The sequence below is a fragment of the Pseudophryne corroboree genome, unplaced genomic scaffold, assembly GCF_028390025.1.
Source record: "Pseudophryne corroboree isolate aPseCor3 unplaced genomic scaffold, aPseCor3.hap2 scaffold_861, whole genome shotgun sequence".
NCBI classification, from domain to species: domain Eukaryota; kingdom Metazoa; phylum Chordata; class Amphibia; order Anura; family Myobatrachidae; genus Pseudophryne; species Pseudophryne corroboree.
The window spans coordinates 114,524-135,973 of record NW_026970440.1 but is presented as its reverse complement, the minus strand read 5'-3'; the positions used below and the strand labels follow the sequence as shown (position 1 = coordinate 135,973).

Sequence of the window (21,450 nt, the reverse complement as noted above, 5' to 3'; positions counted from 1 at the left end):
CACGCGGCGCCTGACGCACACGCGGCGCCTGACGCACACGCGGCGCCTGACACACACGCACAGGCAGCGCTTGACACACACGCACAGGCAGCGCCTGACACACACGCACACGCAGCGCCTGACACACACAGACACGCAGCGCCTGACACACACAGACACGCAGCGCCTGACACACACAGACACGCAGCGCCTGACACACACAGACACGCAGCGCCTAACACACACAGACACGCAGCGCCTGACGCACAGGCAGCGCATTACAAACACGCACACGCACACGCAGCGCCTGACACACGCACACGCAGCGTCTGACACACACACGCACCTGACACACACACGCACCTGACACTCACATGCACCTGACACACGCACTCACACGCAGCACCTGACATACTCACACGCAGCACCTGACACACACGCAGACACGCAGCACCTGACACACACACACGCAGCACCTGACACACACACGCAGCGCCTGACACACACGCAGACACGCAGCACCTGACACACGCAGACACGCAGCGCCTGACACACGCAGACACGCAGCGCCTGACAGACACGCAGACACGCAGCGCCTGACAGACACGCAGACACGCAGCGCCTGACAGACACGCAGCGCCTGACAGACACGCAGCGCCTGACAGACACGCAGACACGCAGCGCCTGACAGACACGCAGACACGCAACGCCTGACACACGCATACGCATATGCAGCGCCTGACACACACGCACACACACACAGCACCTGACACACACGCACGCACACACACAGCACCTGACACACACACACACACACACAGCACCTGACACTCACACGGACCTGACACACGCGCACACACTCACACGCAGCACCTGACACACACGCAGCACCTGACACACGCACACACAGATGCAGCACCTGACACTCACACGGACCTGACACACACGCACACACTCACACGCGGCGCCTGACGCACACGCGGCGCCTGACGCACACGCGGCGCCTGACGCACACGCGGCGCCTGACACACACGCACAGGCAGCGCTTGACACACACGCACAGGCAGCGCCTGACACACACGCACATGCAGCGCCTGACACACACAGACACGCAGCGCCTGACACACACAGACACGCAGCGCCTGACACACACAGACACGCAGCGCCTGACACACACAGACACGCAGCGCCTGACACACACAGACACGCAGCGCCTGACGCACAGGCAGCACCTGACAAACACGCACACGCAGCGCCTGGCACATGCAGCGCCTGACACACGCACACGCAGCGTCTGACACACACACGCACCTGACACACACACGCACCTGACACTCACATGCACCTGACACACGCACTCACACGCAGCACCTGACATACTCACACGCAGCACCTGACACACACGCAGACACGCAGCACCTGACACACACACACGCAGCACCTGACACACACACGCAGCGCCTGACACACACGCAGACACGCAGCACCTGACACACGCAGACACGCAGCGCCTGACAGACACGCAGCGCCTGACAGACACGCAGCGCCTGACAGACACGCAGACACGCAGCGCCTGACAGACACGCAGACACGCAGCGCCTGACAGACACGCAGCGCCTGACAGACATGCAGCGCCTGACAGACACGCAGCGCCTGACACACACGCAGACACGCAGCGCCTGACACACACGCAGACACGCAGCGCCTGACACACACGCAGGCACGCAGCGCCTGACAGACACGCAGACACGCAGCACCTGACAGACACGCAGCACCTGACAGACACACACACACACAGCACCTGACACAGATATGCAGCGCCTGACACACACACGCAGACATACAGCGCCTGACACACACGCAGACATGCAGCACCTGACACACACATGCAGCACCTGACAGACACCCACACCCACACACACACACAGACATGCAGCGCCTGACACACACACACACACACACACACACACATGCATCACCTGACACACCCACACACACAGACATGCAGCACCTGACACACACACACACACATACAGACATGCAGCGCCTGACACACACACACACACACACATACAGACATGCAGCACCTGACACACACACACACACACATACAAACATGCAGCACCTGACACACACACACACACACACACACACGCAGCACCTGACACACATATATACATGTGGCATTTAACGCACACACGCACAGCACCTGACACACAATCATATACACTCAGAGCACCTAACACACACATACACTCGCAGCACCTCACACACACTCGTATACACACGCAGCACCTGCCACTCACACATATATACACATGCAGCACCTGCCACTCCCACATACATGAACAGCACCTGACATACACATACACGCGCAGCACCTGACAGTCACACACATACAGATGCGACAGCTGACACAAACACGCTCAACACCTGACACCCACGTGGCAGCTGACGCATACAAATGCAGCACCTGAAATACACACATATACACGTGCAGCACCTGAGACACACACATACACGTACAGCACCTGAGACACACACACACACACACATGCATGTACACGCGCGGCTCCAGGCACACACATACGTACGTACACACGCGGCACTTGACACACACACGTACACGTGCGGCACCTGACACACACACACACAAACACACACGTACGTACGTACGTACGTACGTACGTACACGTGTGGCACCTGACACACACACGTATGCACACGTGTGGCTCCTGACACACACGCGCGTTGCTCCTGACACACACACATGTACGTACACGCTCGGCTCCTGACACACACACGTATGTATACGCGCGGCACCTGACACCTACACGCATGTACGTATACACCCGGCTCCTGACACCCTCACGCATGTACACGCGTGGCTCCTGGCACACACACACACACACACACACACACGTACACGTGCGGCACCTGACACATACACGCGTGTACGTACACACATGCACAGCACCTGACATACACACATGTAGGTACGCGCCACCTAACACACGCACGACACCTGACACACACGTAAATACGTACGTACGTACGTACGTACGTACGTACGTACGCGCACGGCACCTGACACACACGTACATACTAGTGATGAGTGGGTTCGGTTCGTCGGAATCCGGACCCCCCGAACTTCACCCATTTTACATGGGTCCGAGGCAGGTTCGAACCTTCCCGCCTTGCTCGGCTAACCCGAGCGCGCCCGAACGTCATCATCCCGCTGTCGGATTCCCGCGAGATTAGGATGTCTGCATTCGTGGAAAGGGGTCCCATGTGTAAACATGGGACCCCTTTCAGTCCGTCTGGTCCGGGTGTTCGGTTTGTTGTTTTGCCAAGTACGTGGATTTAATCTGGAACCTGGATCAGGTGAGTATAATTATCTTTTATTTTCAGGTACCCGTGGATTCTACTTGGAGAAGAGGACCGACTGCTTCGTGTCAACATAGGTAAGTATGTGTGTGTCGGCAGGTGTGAAATAAAGTTATACTTTCACGGTGTCTGTGTCCTGTTTTTATTTGGGTATTTTTTCCCCAGTAGAACTACAGGTACCAGCGGGCCCGTTTTTCTCCCGCATGCTGGTACTTGTGGTTCTCAAAGTACCAGCTTGCGGGGGAGGCTTGCTGGGACTTGTAGTACTACTGGAAAAAAACAATATTCTTTCAATTTTCTCAAGGCTATCAGCCTCCCATCCGCAGCCCTTGGATGGGGGGGACAGCCTCGGGCTTCACCCTGGCCCTTGGGTGGCTGGGGGGGGGACCCCTTGATTGAAGGGGTCCCCACTCCCCCAGGGTACCCCGGCCAGGGGTGACTAGTTGGATATTTAATGCCACGGCCGCAGGGCACTGTATAAAAGTGACCCCCGGCTGTGGCATTATCTGTCCAGCTAGTGGAGCCCGATGCTGGTGTAAAAATAATGGGGGACCCTACTCTTTGTCCCCCGTATTTTTTGCACCAGCACCAGGCGCAGAGCCCGGAGCTGGTTTTTTAAAAATACGGGGGATCCCCTGTCCGTTTTTCCCCCGGTTTTTTAGAACCAGGACCGGCTCGAAGAGCCCGAGGCTGGTTATGCTTTGGAGGGGGGACCCCACGCAATTTTTCTTTTCCGGGTTTTTCACATTCCATTTAAAAAAAATAATAATAATAATAATCTTTTAAAAAATATATAAATAATACTTGTGCCTCCAAAAAAGACAAACCAAGTACCTAATCCCTTCTAATATAAATAGATATGCTATTACCCCAAAAAAAACATGTTTTAAATTTTTTTTATTAGATTCCGCCTGCAAAGTGTGGCGGATTGAAAATGACGAATTTACTGTTTAAAAGCACTGTTGTCGAATTGACAAACTTCAATTGAATATACTTTTGTTGAATTGCCGCATTTGTACCATTGCAGAAAAGTCGAATTTGTCAAATGTCGAATTTTAAAAAGTCGAATTTTGAAAGGATGCAAGAATAGGCCCCGCCCCCTTCACATCAGCCGTCCCCTTCTACCCCTGTACCTTGCTCTCTCCTGTCTGTGCTCTCTCCCGTCTGTAGGACTAGGCCCCGCCCCCTTCTTACCCTCCAGTGACTGCTCTCTCTCACCCATGTAGTAGATAACATATTTATAAGTTGTTATATATTGGAATTCCTCAATATGCTGCCACTTGGCAAAGGAGATGATATTGTGCAAAATAACCGCTCCACACTGGAGCCTTACGTGTAGCTTGCACCAGTTGTTATATGGGGGACCCCTACATCTTTTGTCCCACGTATTTTTGGAACCTGGACCGTTCTAAGAGCCCGGTGCTGGTTGTCTAAATACGGGGAACCCCTGTCCAATTTTTCCCCCAGTATTTAAATAACCAGGACCGGCTCAAAGAGCCCGAGGCTGGTTATACTAAGGAGGGGGAACCTCACGCATTTTTTTTAACCCATTCAGACCCTTCTCCTTTAAGTTAATGGAAGCCCTGGACAACAAAATTGCATTCATGTCCTCCTCCCTCACCCTTCCCAGTCCCAAACACTCATTTTTTTTTCTTTAAAAATGTATAATATATAACAAGAACAATGAGCAGGCAGGCAGCGGGCATTGGCGGCATCGGACTGAGATAGAAATTAGTGGTGGAGGGCTGGGTCAGTTGATTGTGGGAGAGTTTGTAAGCCATTGGCGGTGGCAGCGGGTATCGGCTCAGAGGCAGTAGCGGGCATTGGCTAAGGGTCATCGGCAGGATTCGGCGGAAATTATGGCTGTAGTGCCTCACTAGCCACTGACCTCACCGCACGCCACTGTGGGACAGATGTAACATGCAGAGAGAGGTAGATTTGGGAGGGGGAATGTCCTAGCATAACTGTTAATTGCAGTGTAATACTGTAATTCAGCTGTGCAGCATTTGTGGCTAAATGTCAAAGAAGACAGTATTTACCCTGCATGCAAAACAATAAATGTATTTGAACATACCTCCCAACTATACCAATTTTTGCAGGACAGTCACTTTTTTTGGGAATGTCCAGCTAACCCAAACAACCCCCCCCCCCCTGTGGGGGCCGCAGTGTCCCATAGTCATGGGGAAGGGGGGGGGGTGGAAGGCTCCCTGTAGCTTATGGTGTAGGGTACCTGGCCTTCTTTGATGTAATCAGAGTTAGATTTGATTCAGTGATTTTATAAAAACAGATAGGAAGCACAATTTAGCAGTGGGTTGCAGAGAAAAAGAAATATGCTGGCAAAAAAAATCCAATTGAGTGATTAAACAGCTCTTCATTTTCTGGCTTTATTTTTATGCTAACAAATTTGTTCTCTGAAAAGTGTCCACAAAGCCAAGTCTCTGATTAACACCTTTGTAGGGATGGTTTTTCACCTATTACTAAATTAAACTTGCTTCATTGGAAAGGCAGCAAGATGCATCCTCATTTCAATTTCTACTGAAATAATACAGGTTGACACCAGGAAACATTAACGCCACTGCATCCTTGCTGCTTTCTCATGTGGAAGTTTGTTTAATGTGAAAACAAGGTGATATCTAATTAGCACACAGGTAAGGAATTAAGAAAATCTTTATTTAATGGTGAAGATGTTTCTCACAAAATTGTTGCCCCAATGCATCATTGAAATTCAAGCTGGAAAGATGATTTTAATATATCACTTGTACATTTTGTATTGCTCTTCTGGTGACAATGTAGTTTGTTTTTGTCAATTACCATTTTAATAATAGGGTAAAGAAAATTAAGTGGATTTTTGAAAGAAAAACAATACTGTCAATATACTATTAAAACAAATTAAGATGGTAAAAGTTATTGTACTTTAAGTAAAAATAAAAGAGCTAAAATATCAATCCCAGTTTTGGATTACTTTAATAAAAAAAAAATGCATATAGCAGAGGATAGTTTCAATCTGCCTACCTCTGGGTTATGGGCCCAGCATGCTTCCATTGCAGTACTCTGCTGCACATGTAAGTGCAAGAGATCCTGAAGCACTCACTCATCATGGGAAAGTACCAATGTGTTTCTTCGTTGGTTGTTGGAAGAAACATCTTACAAAAACTCTCCAGATTATTGACTTTTTAAAGTTTTTCTAGGAAACGTTTTAGATGAATGCTTATTAGCCTTTGTCAGTATTGACTTTTGCAAAGTGTCTCTGTGGCGCAATCAGTTAGTGTGCACGGCTATTAGCTAAAAGGTTGGTGGTTCAATCCCACCAGGGACGTAATTGACCTTGTTATCAGATTTTGGTGATCTTTAAGTAGACAAGTCAAAATTTCAAACCCCCTGTTATGGTGTAGGGTACCTGGCCTTCTCTGATGTAATCAGAGTTAGATTTGATTCAGTGATTTTATAAAAACAGCTAGGAAGCACAATTTAGCAGTGGGTTGCAGAGAAAAAGAAATATGCTGGCAAAAAAAAATCCAATTGAGTGATTAAACAGCTCTTAATTTTCTTGCTTTATTTTTATGCTAACAAATTTGTTCTCTGAAAAGTGTCCACAAAGCCAAGTCTCTGATTAACACCTTTGTAAGGATGGTTTTTCACCTATTACTAAATTAAACTTGCTTCATTGGAAAGGCAGCAAGATGCATCCTCATTTCAATGTCTACTGAAATAATACAGGTTGACACCAGGAAACATTAACGCCACTGCATCCTTGCTGCTTTCTCATGTGGAAGTCTGTTTAATGTGAAAACAAGGTGATATCTAATTAGCACACAGGTAAGGAATTAAAGAAAAATCTTTATTTAAGGGTGAAAATGTTTCTCACAAAATCGTTGCCCCAATGCATCATTGAAATTCAAGCTGGAAAGATGATTTTAATATATCACTTGTACATTTTGTATTGCTCTTCTGGTGACAATGTAGTTTGTTTTTGTCAATTACCATTTTAATAATAGGGTAAAGAAAATTAAGTGGATTTTTGAAAGAAAACAATACTGTCAATATACTATTAAAACAAATTAAGATGGTAAAAGTTATTGTACTTTAAGTAAAAATAAAAGAGCTAAAATATCAATCCCAGTTTTGGATTACTTTAATTAAAAAAAATGCATATAGCAGAGGATAGTTTCAATCTGCCTACCTCTGGGTTATAAGCCCAGCATGCTTCCATTGCAGTACTCTGCTGTACATGTTAGTGCAAGAGATCCTGAAGCACTCACTCATCATGGGAAAGTACCAATGTGTTTCTTCGTTGGTTGATCTAAGAAACATCTTACAAAAACTCTCCAGATTATTGACTTTTTAAAGTTTTTCTAGGAAACGTTCTAGATGAATGCTTATTAGCCTTTGTCAGTATGCATTTTTGCAAAGTGTCTCTGTGGTGCAATCAGTTAGTGTGTTTGGCTACTAACCAAAAGGTTGGTGGTTCAATCCCACCCAGGGATGTAATTGACCTTGTGGTCAGGTTTTGGTGATCTTTAAGTAGACAAGTCAAAATTTTAAACCCCCTCTTATGATGTAGGGTACCTGGCCTTCTCTGATGTAACCAGAGTTAGTTTTGATTAAGTGATTTTATAAAAAACAGCTAGGAAGCACAATTTAGCAGTGGGTTGCAGAGAAAAAAAAATATGCTGGCAGAAAAATCCAATTGAGTGATTGAACAGCTCTTCATTTTCTGGCTTTATTTTAATGCTAACAAATTTGTTCTCTGAAAAGTGTCCACAAAGCCAAGTCTCTGATGAACACCTTTGTAGGGATGGTTTTTCACCTATTACTAAATTAAACTTGCTTCATTGGAAAGGCAGCAAGATGCATCCTCATTTCAATGTCTACTGAAATAATACGGGTTGACACCAGGAAACATTAACGCCAATGCATCCTTCCTGCTTTCTCATGTGGAAGTCTGTTTAATGTGAAAACAAGGTGATATCTAAGTGGCACACAGGTAAGGAATTAAGAAAATCTTTATTTAATGGTGAAGATGTTTCTCACAAAATTGTTGCCCCAATGCATCATTGAAATTCAAGCTGGAAAGATGATTTTAATATATCACTTGTACATTTTGTATTGCTCTTCTGGTGACAATGTAGTTTGTTTTTGTCAATTACCATTTTAATAATAGGGTAAAGAAAATTAAGTGGATTTTTGAAAGAAAACAATACTGTCAATATACTATTAAAACAAATTAAGATGGTAAAAGTTATTGTACTTTAAGTAAAAATAAAAGAGCTAAAATATCAATCCCAGTTTTGGATTACTTTAATTAAAAAAAAATGCATATAGCAGAGGATAGTTTCAATCTGCCTACCTCTGGGTTATGGGCCCAGCATGCTTCCATTGCAGTACTCTGCTGCACATGTAAGTGCAAGAGATCCTGAAGCACTCACTCATCATGGGAAAGTACCAATGTGTTTCTTCGTTGGTTGTTGGAAGAAACATCTTACAAAAACTCTCCAGATTATTGACTTTTTAAAGTTTTTCTAGGAAACGTTTTAGATGAATGCTTATTAGCCTTTGTCAGGATGGACTTTTGCAAAGTGTCTCTGTGGCGCAATCAGTTAGTGTGCACGGCTATTAGCTAAAAGGTTGGTGGTTCAATCCCACCCAGGGACGTAATTGACCTTGTTATCAGATTTTGGTGATCTTTAAGTAGACAAGTCAAAATTTCAAACCCCCTGTTATGGTGTAGGGTACCTGGCCTTCTCTGATGTAATCAGAGTTAGATTTGAATCAGTGATTTTATAAAAACAGCTAGGAAGCACAATTTAGCAGTGGGTTGCAGAGAAAAAGAAATATGCTGGCAAAAAAAATCAAATTGAGTGATTAAACAGCTCTTAATTTTCTGGCTTTATTTTTATGCTAACAAATTTGTTCTCTGAAAAGTGTCCACAAAGCCAAGTCTCTGATTAACACCTTTGTAAGGATGGTTTTTCACCTATTACTAAATTAAACTTGCTTCATTGGAAAGGCAGCAAGATGCATCCTCATTTCAATGTCTACTGAAATAATACAGGTTGACACCAGGAAACATTAACGCCACTGCATCCTTGCTGCTTTCTCATGTGGAAGTCTGTTTAATGTGAAAACAAGGTGATATCTAATTAGCACACAGGTAAGGAATTAAGAAAATCTTTATTTAAGGGTGAAAATGTTTCTCACAAAATCGTTGCCCCAATGCATCATTGAAATTCAAGCTGGAAAGATGATTTTAATATATCACTTGTACATTTTGTATTGCTCTTCTGGTGACAATGTAGTTTGTTTTTGTCAATTACCATTTTAATAATAGGGTAAAGAAAATTAAGTGGATTTTTGAAAGAAAACAATACTGTCAATATACTATTAAAACAAATTAAGATGGTAAAAGTTATTGTACTTTAAGTAAAAATAAAAGAGCTAAAATATCAATCCCAGTTTTGGATTACTTTAATTAAAAAAAATGCATATAGCAGAGGATAGTTTCAAAATGCCTACCTCTGGGTTATAAGCCCAGCATGCTTCCATTGCAGTACTCTGCTGCACATGTAAGTGCAAGAGATCCTGAAGCACTCACTCATCATGGGAAAGTACCAATGTGTTTCTTCGTTGGTTGATCTAAGAAACATCTTACAAAAACTCTCCAGATTATTGACTTTTTAAAGTTTTTCTAGGAAACGTTCTAGATGAATGCTTATTAGCCTTTGTCAGTATGCATTTTTGCAAAGTGTCTCTGTGGTGCAATCAGTTAGTGTGTTTGGCTACTAACCAAAAGGTTGGTGGTTCAATCCCACCCAGGGATGTAATTGACCTTGTTATCAGATTTTGGTGATCTTTAAGTAGACAAGTCAAAATTTCAAACCCCCTGTTATGGTGTAGGGTACCTGGCCTTCTCTGATGTAATCAGAGTTAGATTTGATTCAGTGATTTTATAAAAACAGCTAGGAAGCACAATTTAGCAGTGGGTTGCAGAGAAAAAGAAATATGCTGGCAAAAAAAATCCAATTGAGTGATTAAACAGCTCTTCATTTTCTGGCTTTATTTTTATGCTAACAAATTTGTTCTCTGAAAAGTGTCCATAAAGCCAAGTCCTGATTAACACCTTTGTAGGGATGGTTTTTCACCTATTACTAAATTAAACTTGCTTCATTGGAAAGGCAGCAAGATGCATCCTCATTTCAATGTCTACTGAAATAATACAGGTTGACACCAGGAAACATTAACACCACTGTATCCTTGCTGCTTTCTCATGTGGAAGTCTGTTTAATGTGAAAACAAGGTGATATCTAATTAGCACACAGGTAAGGAATTAAGAAAATCTTTATTTAAGGGTGAAGATGTTTCTCACAAAATCGTTGCCCCAATGCATCATTGAAATTCAAGCTGGAAAGATGATTTTAATATATCACTTGTACATTTTGTATTGCTCTTCTGGTGACAATGTAGTTTGTTTTTGTCAATTACCATTTTAATAATAGGGTAAAAAAAATTAAGTGGATTTTTGAAAGAAAACAATACTGTCAATATACTATTAAAACAAATTAAAATGGTGAAAGTTATTGTACTTTAAGTAAACATAAAAGAGCTAACATATCAATCCCAGTTTTGGATTACTTTAATTAACAAAAAAAATGCATATAGCAGAGGATAGTTTCAATCTGCCTACCTCTGGGTAATGGGCCCAGCATGCTTCCATTGCAGTACTCTGCTGCACATGTAAGTGCAAGAGATCCTGAAGCACTCACTCATCATGGGAAAGTACCAATGTGTTTCTTCATTGGTTAATGGAAGAAACATCTTACAAAAACTCTCCAGATTATTGACTTTTTAAAGTTTTTCTAGGAAACGTTCTAGATATATGCTTATTAGACTTTGTCAGTATGTACTTTTTGCAAAGTGTCTCTGTGGCGCAATCGGTTAGTGTGTCCGGCTACTAACCAAAAGGTTGGTGGTTCAATCCCACCCAGGGACGTAATTGACCTTGTTATCAGATTTTGGTGATCTTTAAGTAGACAAGTCAAAATTTCAAACCCCCTGTTATGGTGTAGGGTACCTGGCCTTCTCTGATGTAATCAGAGTTAGATTTGATTCAGTGATTTTATAAAAACAGCTAGGAAGCACAATTTAGCAGTGGGTTGCAGAGAAAAAGAAATATGCTGGCAAAAAAAATCCAATTGAGTGATTAAACAGCTCTTCATTTTCTGGCTTTATTTTTATGCTAACAAATTTGTTCTCTGAAAAGTGTCCACAAAGCCAAGTCTCTGATTAACACCTTTGTAGGGATGGTTTTTCACCTATTACTAAATTAAACTTGCTTCATTGGAAAGGCAGCAAGATGCATCCTCATTTCAATGTCTACTGAAATAATACAGGTTGACACCAGGAAACATTAACACCACTGTATCCTTGCTGCTTTCTCATGTGGAAGTCTGTTTAATGTGAAAACAAGGTGATATCTAATTAGCACACAGGTAAGGAATTAAGAAAATCTTTATTTAAGGGTGAAGATGTTTCTCACAAAATCGTTGCCCCAATGCATCATTGAAATTCAAGCTGGAAAGATGATTTTAATATATCACTTGTACATTTTGTATTGCTCTTCTGGTGACAATGTAGTTTGTTTTTGTCAATTACCATTTTAATAATAGGGTAAAGAAAATTAAGTGGATTTTTGAAAGAAAACAATACTGTCAATATACTATTAAAACAAATTAAAATGGTAAAAGTTATTGTACTTTAAGTAAACATAAAAGAGCTAACATATCAATCCCAGTTTTGATTACTTAAATTAACAAAAAAAAATGCATATAGCAGAGGATAGTTTCAATCTGCATATCGCTGGGTTATGGGCCCAGCATGCTTCCATTGCTGTACTCTGCTGCACATGTAAGTGCAAGAGATCCTGAAGCACTCACTCATCATGGGAAAGTACCAATGTGTTTCTTCGTTGGTTGATGGAAGAAACATCTTACAAAAACTCTCCAGATTATTGACTTTTTAAAGTTTTTCTAGGAAACGTTTTAGATGAATGCTTATTAGCCTTTGTCAGTATAGACTTTTGCAAAGTGTCTCTGTGGCGCAATCAGTTAGTGTGCACGGCTATTAACCAAAAGGTTGGTGGTTCAATCCCACCCAGGGACGTAATTGCCCTTGTTATCAGATTTTGGTGATCTTTAAGTAGACAAGTCAAAATTTCAAAACCCCTGTTCTGGTGTAGGGTACCTGGCCTTCTCTGACGTAATCAGAGTTAGATTTGATTCAGTGATTTTATAAAAACAGCTAGGAAGCACAATTTAGCAGTGGGTTGCAGAGAAAAAGAAATATGCTGGCAAAAAAAAATCCAATTGAGTGATTAAACAGCTCTTCATTTTCTGGCTTTATTTTTATACTAACAAATTTGTTCTCTGAAAAGTGTCCACAAAGCCAAGTCTCTGATTAACACCTTTGTAGGGATGGTTTTTCACCTATTACTAAATTAAACTTGCTTCATTGGAAAGGCAGCAAGATGCATCCTCATTTCAATGTCTACTGAAATAATACAGGTTGACACCAGGAAACATTAACACCACTGCATCCTTGCTGCTTTCTCATGTAGAAGTCTGTTTAATGTGAAAACAAGGTGATATCTAATAAGCACACAGGTAAGGAATTAAGAAAATCTTTATTTAAGGGTGAAGATGTTTCTCACAAAATCGTTGCCCCAATGCATCATTGAAATTCAAGCTGGAAAGATGATTTTAATATATCACTTGTACATTTTGTATTGCTCTTCTGGTGACAATGTAGTTTGTTTTTGTCAATTACCATTTTAATAATAGGGTAAAGAAAATTAAGTGGATTTTTTAAAGAAAACTATACTGTCAATATACTATTAAAACAAATTAAAATGGTAAAAGTTTTTGTACTTTAAGTAAAAATAAAAGAGCAAAAATATCAATCCCAGTTTTGATTACTTAAATTAACAAAAAAAAAATGCATATAGCAAAGGATAGTTTCAATCTGCCTACCTCTGGGTTATGGGCCCAGCATGCTTCCATTGCAGTACTCTGCTGCACATGTAAGTGCAAGAGATCCTGAAGCACTCACTCATCATGGGAAAGTACCAATGTGTTTCTTCGTTGGTTGATGGAAGAAACATCTTACAAAAACTCTCCAGATTATTGACTTTTTAAAGTTTTTCTAGGAAACGTTCTAGATGTATGCTTATTAGCCTTTGTCAGTATGTACTTTTTACAAAGTGTCTCTGTGGCGCAATCGGTTAGTGTGTCTGGCTACTAACCAAAAGGTTGGTGGCTTAATCCCACCCAGGGACGTAATTGACCTTGTTATCAGATTTTGGTGATCTTTAAGTAGACAAGTCAAAATTTCAAACCCCCTGTTATGGTGTAGGGTACCTGGCCTTCTCTGATGTAATCAGAGTTAGATTTGAATCAGTGATTTTATAAAAACAGATAGGAAGCACAATTTAGCAGTGGTTTGCAGAGAAAAAGAAATATGCTGGCAGAAAAATCCAATTGAGTGATTAAACAGCTCTTCATTTTCTGGCTTTATTTTTATGCTAACAAATTTGTTCTCTGAAAAGTGTCCACAAAGCCAAGTCTCTGATTAACACCTTTGTAGGGATGGTTTTTCACCTATTACTAAATTAAACTTGCTTCATTGGAAAGGCAGCAAGATGCATCTTCATTTCAATTTCTACTGAAATAATACAGGTTGACACCAGGAAACATTAACGCCACTGCATCCTTGCTGCTTTCTCATGTGGAAGTCTGTTTAATGTGAAAACAAGGTGATATCTAATTAGCACACAGGTAAGGAATTAAGAAAATCTTTATTTAAGGGTGAAGATGTTTCTCACAAAATCGTTGCCCCAATGCATCATTGAAATTCAAGCTGGAAAGATGATTTTAATATATCACGTGTACATTTTGTATTGCTCTTCTGGTGACAATGTAGTTTGTTTTTGTCAATTACCCTTTTAATAATAGGGTAAAGAAAATTAAGTGGATTTAAACAAATTAAAATGGTAAAAATTATTGTACTTCAAGTAAAAATAAAAGAGCAAAAATATCAATCCCAGTTTTGATTACTTAAATTAACAAAAAAAATGCATATAGCAAAGGATAGTTTCAATCTGCCTACCTCTGGGTTATGGGCCCTGTATGCTTCCATTGCAGTACTCTGCTGCACATGTAAGTGCAAGAGATCCTGAAGCACTCACTCATCATGGGAAAGTACCAATGTGTTTCTTTGTTGGTTGATGGAAGAAACATTTTACAAAAACTCTCCAGATTATTGACTTTTTAAAGTTTTTCTAGGAAACGTTCTAGATGTATGCTTATTAGCCTTTGTCAGTATGTACTTTTTGTGAAGTGTCTCTGTGGCGCAATCGGTTAGTGTGTCCGGCTACTAGCTAAAAGGTTGGTGGTTCAATCCCACCCAGGGACGTAATTGACCTTGTTATCAGATTTTGGTGATCTTTAAGTAGACAAGTCAAAATTTCAAACCCCCTGTTATGGTGTAGGGTACCTGGCCTTTTCTGATGTAATCAGAGTTAGATTTGATTCAGTGATTTAATAAAAACAGCTAGGAATCACAATTTAGCAGTGGGTTGCAGAGAAAAAGAAATATGCTGGCAGAAAAATCCAATTGAGTGATTAAACAGCTCTTCATTTTCTGGCTTTATTTTTATGCTAACAAATTTGTTCTCTGAAAAGTGTCCACAAAGCCAAGTCTCTGATTAACACTTTTGTAGGGATGGTTTTTCACCTATTACTAAATTAAACTTGCTTCATTGGAAAGGCAGCAAGATGCATCCTCATTTCAATTTCTACTGAAATAATACAGGTTGACACCAGGAAACATTAACGCCACTGCATCCTTGCTGCTTTCTCATGTGGAAGTCTGTTTAATGTGAAAACAAGGTGATATCTAATTAGCACACAGGTAAGGAATTAAGAAAATCTTTATTTAAGGGTGAAGATGTTTCTCACAAAATCGTTGCCCCAATGCATCATTGAAATTCAAGCTGGAAAGATGATTTTAATATATCACGTGTACATTTTGTATTGCTCTTCTGGTGACAATGTAGTTTGTTTTTGTCAATTACCCTTTTAATAATAGGGTAAAGAAAATTAAGTGGATTTAAACAAATTAAAATGGTAAAAATTATTGTACTTCAAGTAAAAATAAAAGAGCAAAAATATCAATCCCAGTTTTGATTACTTAAATTAACAAAAAAAATGCATATAGCAAAGGATAGTTTCAATCTGCCTACCGCTGGGTTATGGGCCCTGTATGCTTCCATTGCAGTACTCTGCTGCACATGTAAGTGCAAGAGATCCTGAAGCACTCACTCATCATGGGAAAGTACCAATGTGTTTCTTCGTTGGTTGATGGAAGAAACATTTTACAAAAACTCTCCAGATTATTGACTTTTTAAAGTTTTTCTAGGAAACGTTCTAGATGTATGCTTATTAGCCTTTGTCAGTATGTACTTTTCGTGAAGTGTCTCTGTGGCGCAATTGGTTAGTGTGTCCGGCTACTAACCAAAAGGTTGGTGGTTCAATCCCACCCAGGGACATAATTGACCTTGTTATCAGATTTTGGTGATCTTTAAGTAGACAAGTCAAAATTTCAAACCCCCTGTTATGGTGTAGGGTACCTGGCCTTTTCTGATGTAATCAGAGTTAGATTTGATTCAGTGATTTAATAAAAACAGCTAGGAAGCACAATTTAGCAGTGGGTTGCAGAGAAAAAGAAATATGCTGGCAAAAAAAATCCAATTGAGTGATTAAACAGCTCTTCATTTTCTGGCTTTATTTTTATGCTAACAAATTTGTTCTCTGAAAAGTGTCCACAAAGCCAAGTCTCTGATTAACACCTTTGTAGGGATGGTTTTTCACCTATTACTAAATTAAACGCTTCATTGGAAAGGCAGCAAGATGCATCCTCATTTCAATGTCTACTGAAATAATACAGGTTGACACCAGGAAACATTAACGCCACTGCATCCTTGCTGCTTTCTCATGTGGAAGTCTGTTTAATGTGAAAACAAGGTGATATCTAATTAGCACACAGGTAAGGAATTAAGAAAATCTTTATTTAAGGGTGAAAATGTTTCTCACAAAATCGTTGCCCCAATGCATCATTGAAATTCAAGCTGGAAAGATGATTTTAATATATCACTTGTACATTTTGTATTGCTCTTCTGGTGACAATGTAGTTTGTTTTTGTCAATTACCATTTTAATAATAGGGTAAAGAAAATTAAGTGGATTTTTGAAAGAAAACAATACTGTCAATATACTATTAAAACAAATTAAGATGGTAAAAGTTATTGTACTTTAAGTAAAAATAAAAGAGCTAAAATATCAATCCCAGTTTTGGATTACTTTAATTAAAAAAAATGCATATAGCAGAGGATAGTTTCAATCTGCCTACCTCTGGGTTATAAGCCCAGCATGCTTCCATTGCAGTACTCTGCTGTACATGTTAGTGCAAGAGATCCTGAAGCACTCACTCATCATGGGAAAGTACCAATGTGTTTCTTCGTTGGTTGATCTAAGAAACATCTTACAAAAACTCTCCAGATTATTGACTTTTTAAAGTTTTTCTAGGAAACGTTCTAGATGAATGCTTATTAGCCTTTGTCAGTATGCATTTTTGCAAAGTGTCTCTGTGGTGCAATCAGTTAGTGTGTTTGGCTACTAACCAAAAGGTTGGTGGTTCAATCCCACCCAGGGATGTAATTGACCTTGTGGTCAGGTTTTGGTGATCTTTAAGTAGACAAGTCAAAATTTCAAACCCCCTCTTATGATGTAGGGTACCTGGCCTTCTCTGATGTAACCAGAGTTAGTTTTGATTAAGTGATTTTATAAAAAACAGCTAGGAAGCACAATTTAGCAGTGGGTTGCAGAGAAAAAAAAAATATGCTGGCAGAAAAATCCAATTGAGTGATTGAACAGCTCTTCATTTTCTGGCTTTATTTTAATGCTAACAAATTTGTTCTCTGAAAAGTGTCCACAAAGCCAAGTCTCTGATGAACACCTTTGTAGGGATGGTTTTTCACCTATTACTAAATTAAACTTGCTTCATTGGAAAGGCAGCAAGATGCATCCTCATTTCAATGTCTACTGAAATAATACGGGTTGACACCAGGAAACATTAACGCCAATGCATCCTTCCTGCTTTCTCATGTGGAAGTCTGTTTAATGTGAAAACAAGGTGATATCTAAGTGGCACACAGGTAAGGAATTAAGAAAATCTTTATTTAATGGTGAAGATGTTTCTCACAAAATTGTTGCCCCAATGCATCATTGAAATTCAAGCTGGAAAGATGATTTTAATATATCACTTGTACATTTTGTATTGCTCTTCTGGTGACAATGTAGTTTGTTTTTGTCAATTACCATTTTAATAATAGGGTAAAGAAAATTAAGTGGATTTTTGAAAGAAAACAATACTGTCAATATACTATTAAAACAAATTAAGATGGTAAAAGTTATTGTACTTTAAGTAAAAATAAAAGAGCTAAAATATCAATCCCAGTTTTGGATTACTTTAATTAAAAAAAAATGCATATAGCAGAGGATAGTTTCAATCTGCCTACCTCTGGGTTATGGGCCCAGCATGCTTCCATTGCAGTACTCTGCTGCACATGTAAGTGCAAGAGATCCTGAAGCACTCACTCATCATGGGAAAGTACCAATGTGTTTCTTCGTTGGTTGTTGGAAGAAACATCTTACAAAAACTCTCCAGATTATTGACTTTTTAAAGTTTTTCTAGGAAACGTTTTAGATGAATGCTTATTAGCCTTTGTCAGGATGGACTTTTGCAAAGTGTCTCTGTGGCGCAATCAGTTAGTGTGCACGGCTATTAGCTAAAAGGTTGGTGGTTCAATCCCACCCAGGGACGTAATTGACCTTGTTATCAGATTTTGGTGATCTTTAAGTAGACAAGTCAAAATTTCAAACCCCCTGTTATGGTGTAGGGTACCTGGCCTTCTCTGATGTAATCAGAGTTAGATTTGAATCAGTGATTTTATAAAAACAGCTAGGAAGCACAATTTAGCAGTGGGTTGCAGAGAAAAAGAAATATGCTGGCAAAAAAAATCAAATTGAGTGATTAAACAGCTCTTAATTTTCTGGCTTTATTTTTATGCTAACAAATTTGTTCTCTGAAAAGTGTCCACAAAGCCAAGTCTCTGATTAACACCTTTGTAAGGATGGTTTTTCACCTATTACTAAATTAAACTTGCTTCATTGGAAAGGCAGCAAGATGCATCCTCATTTCAATGTCTACTGAAATAATACAGGTTGACACCAGGAAACATTAACGCCACTGCATCCTTGCTGCTTTCTCATGTGGAAGTCTGTTTAATGTGAAAACAAGGTGATATCTAATTAGCACACAGGTAAGGAATTAAGAAAATCTTTATTTAAGGGTGAAAATGTTTCTCACAAAATCGTTGCCCCAATGCATCATTGAAATTCAAGCTGGAAAGATGATTTTAATATATCACTTGTACATTTTGTATTGCTCTTCTGGTGACAATGTAGTTTGTTTTTGTCAATTACCATTTTAATAATAGGGTAAAGAAAATTAAGTGGATTTTTGAAAGAAAACAATACTGTCAATATACTATTAAAACAAATTAAGATGGTAAAAGTTATTGTACTTTAAGTAAAAATAAAAGAGCTAAAATATCAATCCCAGTTTTGGATTACTTTAATAAAAAAAAATGCATATAGCAGAGGATAGTTTCAAAATGCCTACCTCTGGGTTATAAGCCCAGCATGCTTCCATTGCAGTACTCTGCTGCACATGTAAGTGCAAGAGATCCTGAAGCACTCACTCATCATGGGAAAGTACCAATGTGTTTCTTCGTTGGTTGATCTAAGAAACATCTTACAAAAACTCTCCAGATTATTGACTTTTTAAAGTTTTTCTAGGAAACGTTCTAGATGAATGCTTATTAGCCTTTGTCAGTATGCATTTTTGCAAAGTGTCTCTGTGGTGCAATCAGTTAGTGTGTTTGGCTACTAACCAAAAGGTTGGTGGTTCAATCCCACCCAGGGATGTAATTGACCTTGTTATCAGATTTTGGTGATCTTTAAGTAGACAAGTCAAAATTTCAAACCCCCTGTTATGGTGTAGGGTACCTGGCCTTCTCTGATGTAATCAGAGTTAGATTTGATTCAGTGATTTTATAAAAACAGCTAGGAAGCACAATTTAGCAGTGGGTTGCAGAGAAAAAGAAATATGCTGGCAAAAAAAATCCAATTGAGTGATTAAACAGCTCTTCATTTTCTGGCTTTATTTTTATGCTAACAAATTTGTTCTCTGAAAAGTGTCCATAAAGCCAAGTCCTGATTAACACCTTTGTAGGGATGGTTTTTCACCTATTACTAAATTAAACTTGCTTCATTGGAAAGGCAGCAAGATGCATCCTCATTTCAATGTCTACTGAAATAATACAGGTTGACACCAGGAAACATTAACACCACTGTATCCTTGCTGCTTTCTCATGTGGAAGTCTGTTTAATGTGAAAACAAGGTGATATCTAATTAGCACACAGGTAAGGAATTAAGAAAATCTTTATTTAAGGGTGAAGATGTTTCTCACAAAATCGTTGCCCCAATGCATCATTGAAATTCAAGCTGGAAAGATGATTTTAATATATCACTTGTACATTTTGTATTGCTCTTCTGGTGACAATGTAGTTTGTTTTTGTCAATTACCATTTTAATAATAGGGTAAAAAAAATTAAGTGGATTTTTGAAAGAAAACAATACTGTCAATATACTATTAAAACAAATTAAAATGGTAAAAGTTATTGTACTTTAAGTAAACATAAAAGAGCTAACATATCAATCCCAGTTTTGGATTACTTTAATTAACAAAAAAAATGCATATAGCAGAGGATAGTTTCAATCTGCCTACCTCTGGGTAATGGGCCCAGCATGCTTCCATTGCAGTACTCTGCTGCACATGTAAGTGCAAGAGATCCTGAAGCACTCACTCATCATGGGAAAGTACCAATGTGTTTCTTCATTGGTTAATGGAAGAAACATCTTACAAAAACTCTCCAGATTATTGACTTTTTAAAGTTTTTCTAGGAAACGTTCTAGATATATGCTTATTAGACTTTGTCAGTATGTACTTTTTGCAAAGTGTCTCTGTGGCGCAATCGGTTAGTGTGTCCGGCTACTAACCAAAAGGTTGGTGGTTCAATCCCACCCAGGGACGTAATTGACCTTGTTATCAGATTTTGGTGATCTTTAAGTAGACAAGTCAAAATTTCAAACCCCCTGTTATGGTGTAGGATACCTGGCCTTCTCTGATGTAATCAGAGTTAGATTTGATTCAGTGATTTTATAAAAACAGATAGGAAGCACAATTTAGCAGTGGGTTGCAGAGAAAAAGAAATATGCTGGCAAAAAAAATCCAATTGAGTGATTAAACAGCTCTTCATTTTCTGGCTTTATTTTTATGCTAACAAATTTGTTCTCTGAAAAGTGTCCACAAAGCCAAGTCTCTGATTAACACCTTTGTAGGGATGGTTTTTCACCTATTACTAAATTAAACTTGCTTCATTGGAAAGGCAGCAAGATGCATCCTCATTTCAATGTCTACTGAAATAATACAGGTTGACACCAGGAAACATTAACACCACTGTATCCTTGCTGCTTTCTCATGTGGAAGTCTGTTTAATGTGAAAACAAGGTGATATCTAATTAGCACACAGGTAAGGAATTAAGAAAATCTTTATTTAAGGGTGAAGATGTTTCTCACAAAATCGTTGCCCCAATGCATCATTGAAATTCAAGCTGGAAAGATGATTTTAATATATCACTTGTACATTTTGTATTGCTCTTCTGGTGACAATGTAGTTTGTTTTTGTCAATTACCATTTTAATAATAGGGTAAAGAAAATTAAGTGGATTTTTGAAAGAAAACAATACTGTCAATATACTATTAAAACAAATTAAAATGGTAAAAGTTATTGTACTTTAAGTAAACATAAAAGAGCTAACATATCAATCCCAGTTTTGATTACTTAAATTA

At 39.7% G+C, this 21,450-nt stretch overlaps 1 non-coding gene across 1 annotated transcript; it reads left to right on the top strand.

The window, feature by feature from the left end:
• Positions 1 to 15,890: 15,890 nt before the first annotated feature.
• TRNAS-ACU (transfer RNA serine (anticodon ACU)) lies at positions 15,891 to 15,964 on the top strand. The gene has a single exon. It is a non-coding gene; the product is annotated as a tRNA-Ser (tRNA).
• The last annotated feature ends 5,486 nt before the right edge of the window (positions 15,965 to 21,450 follow it).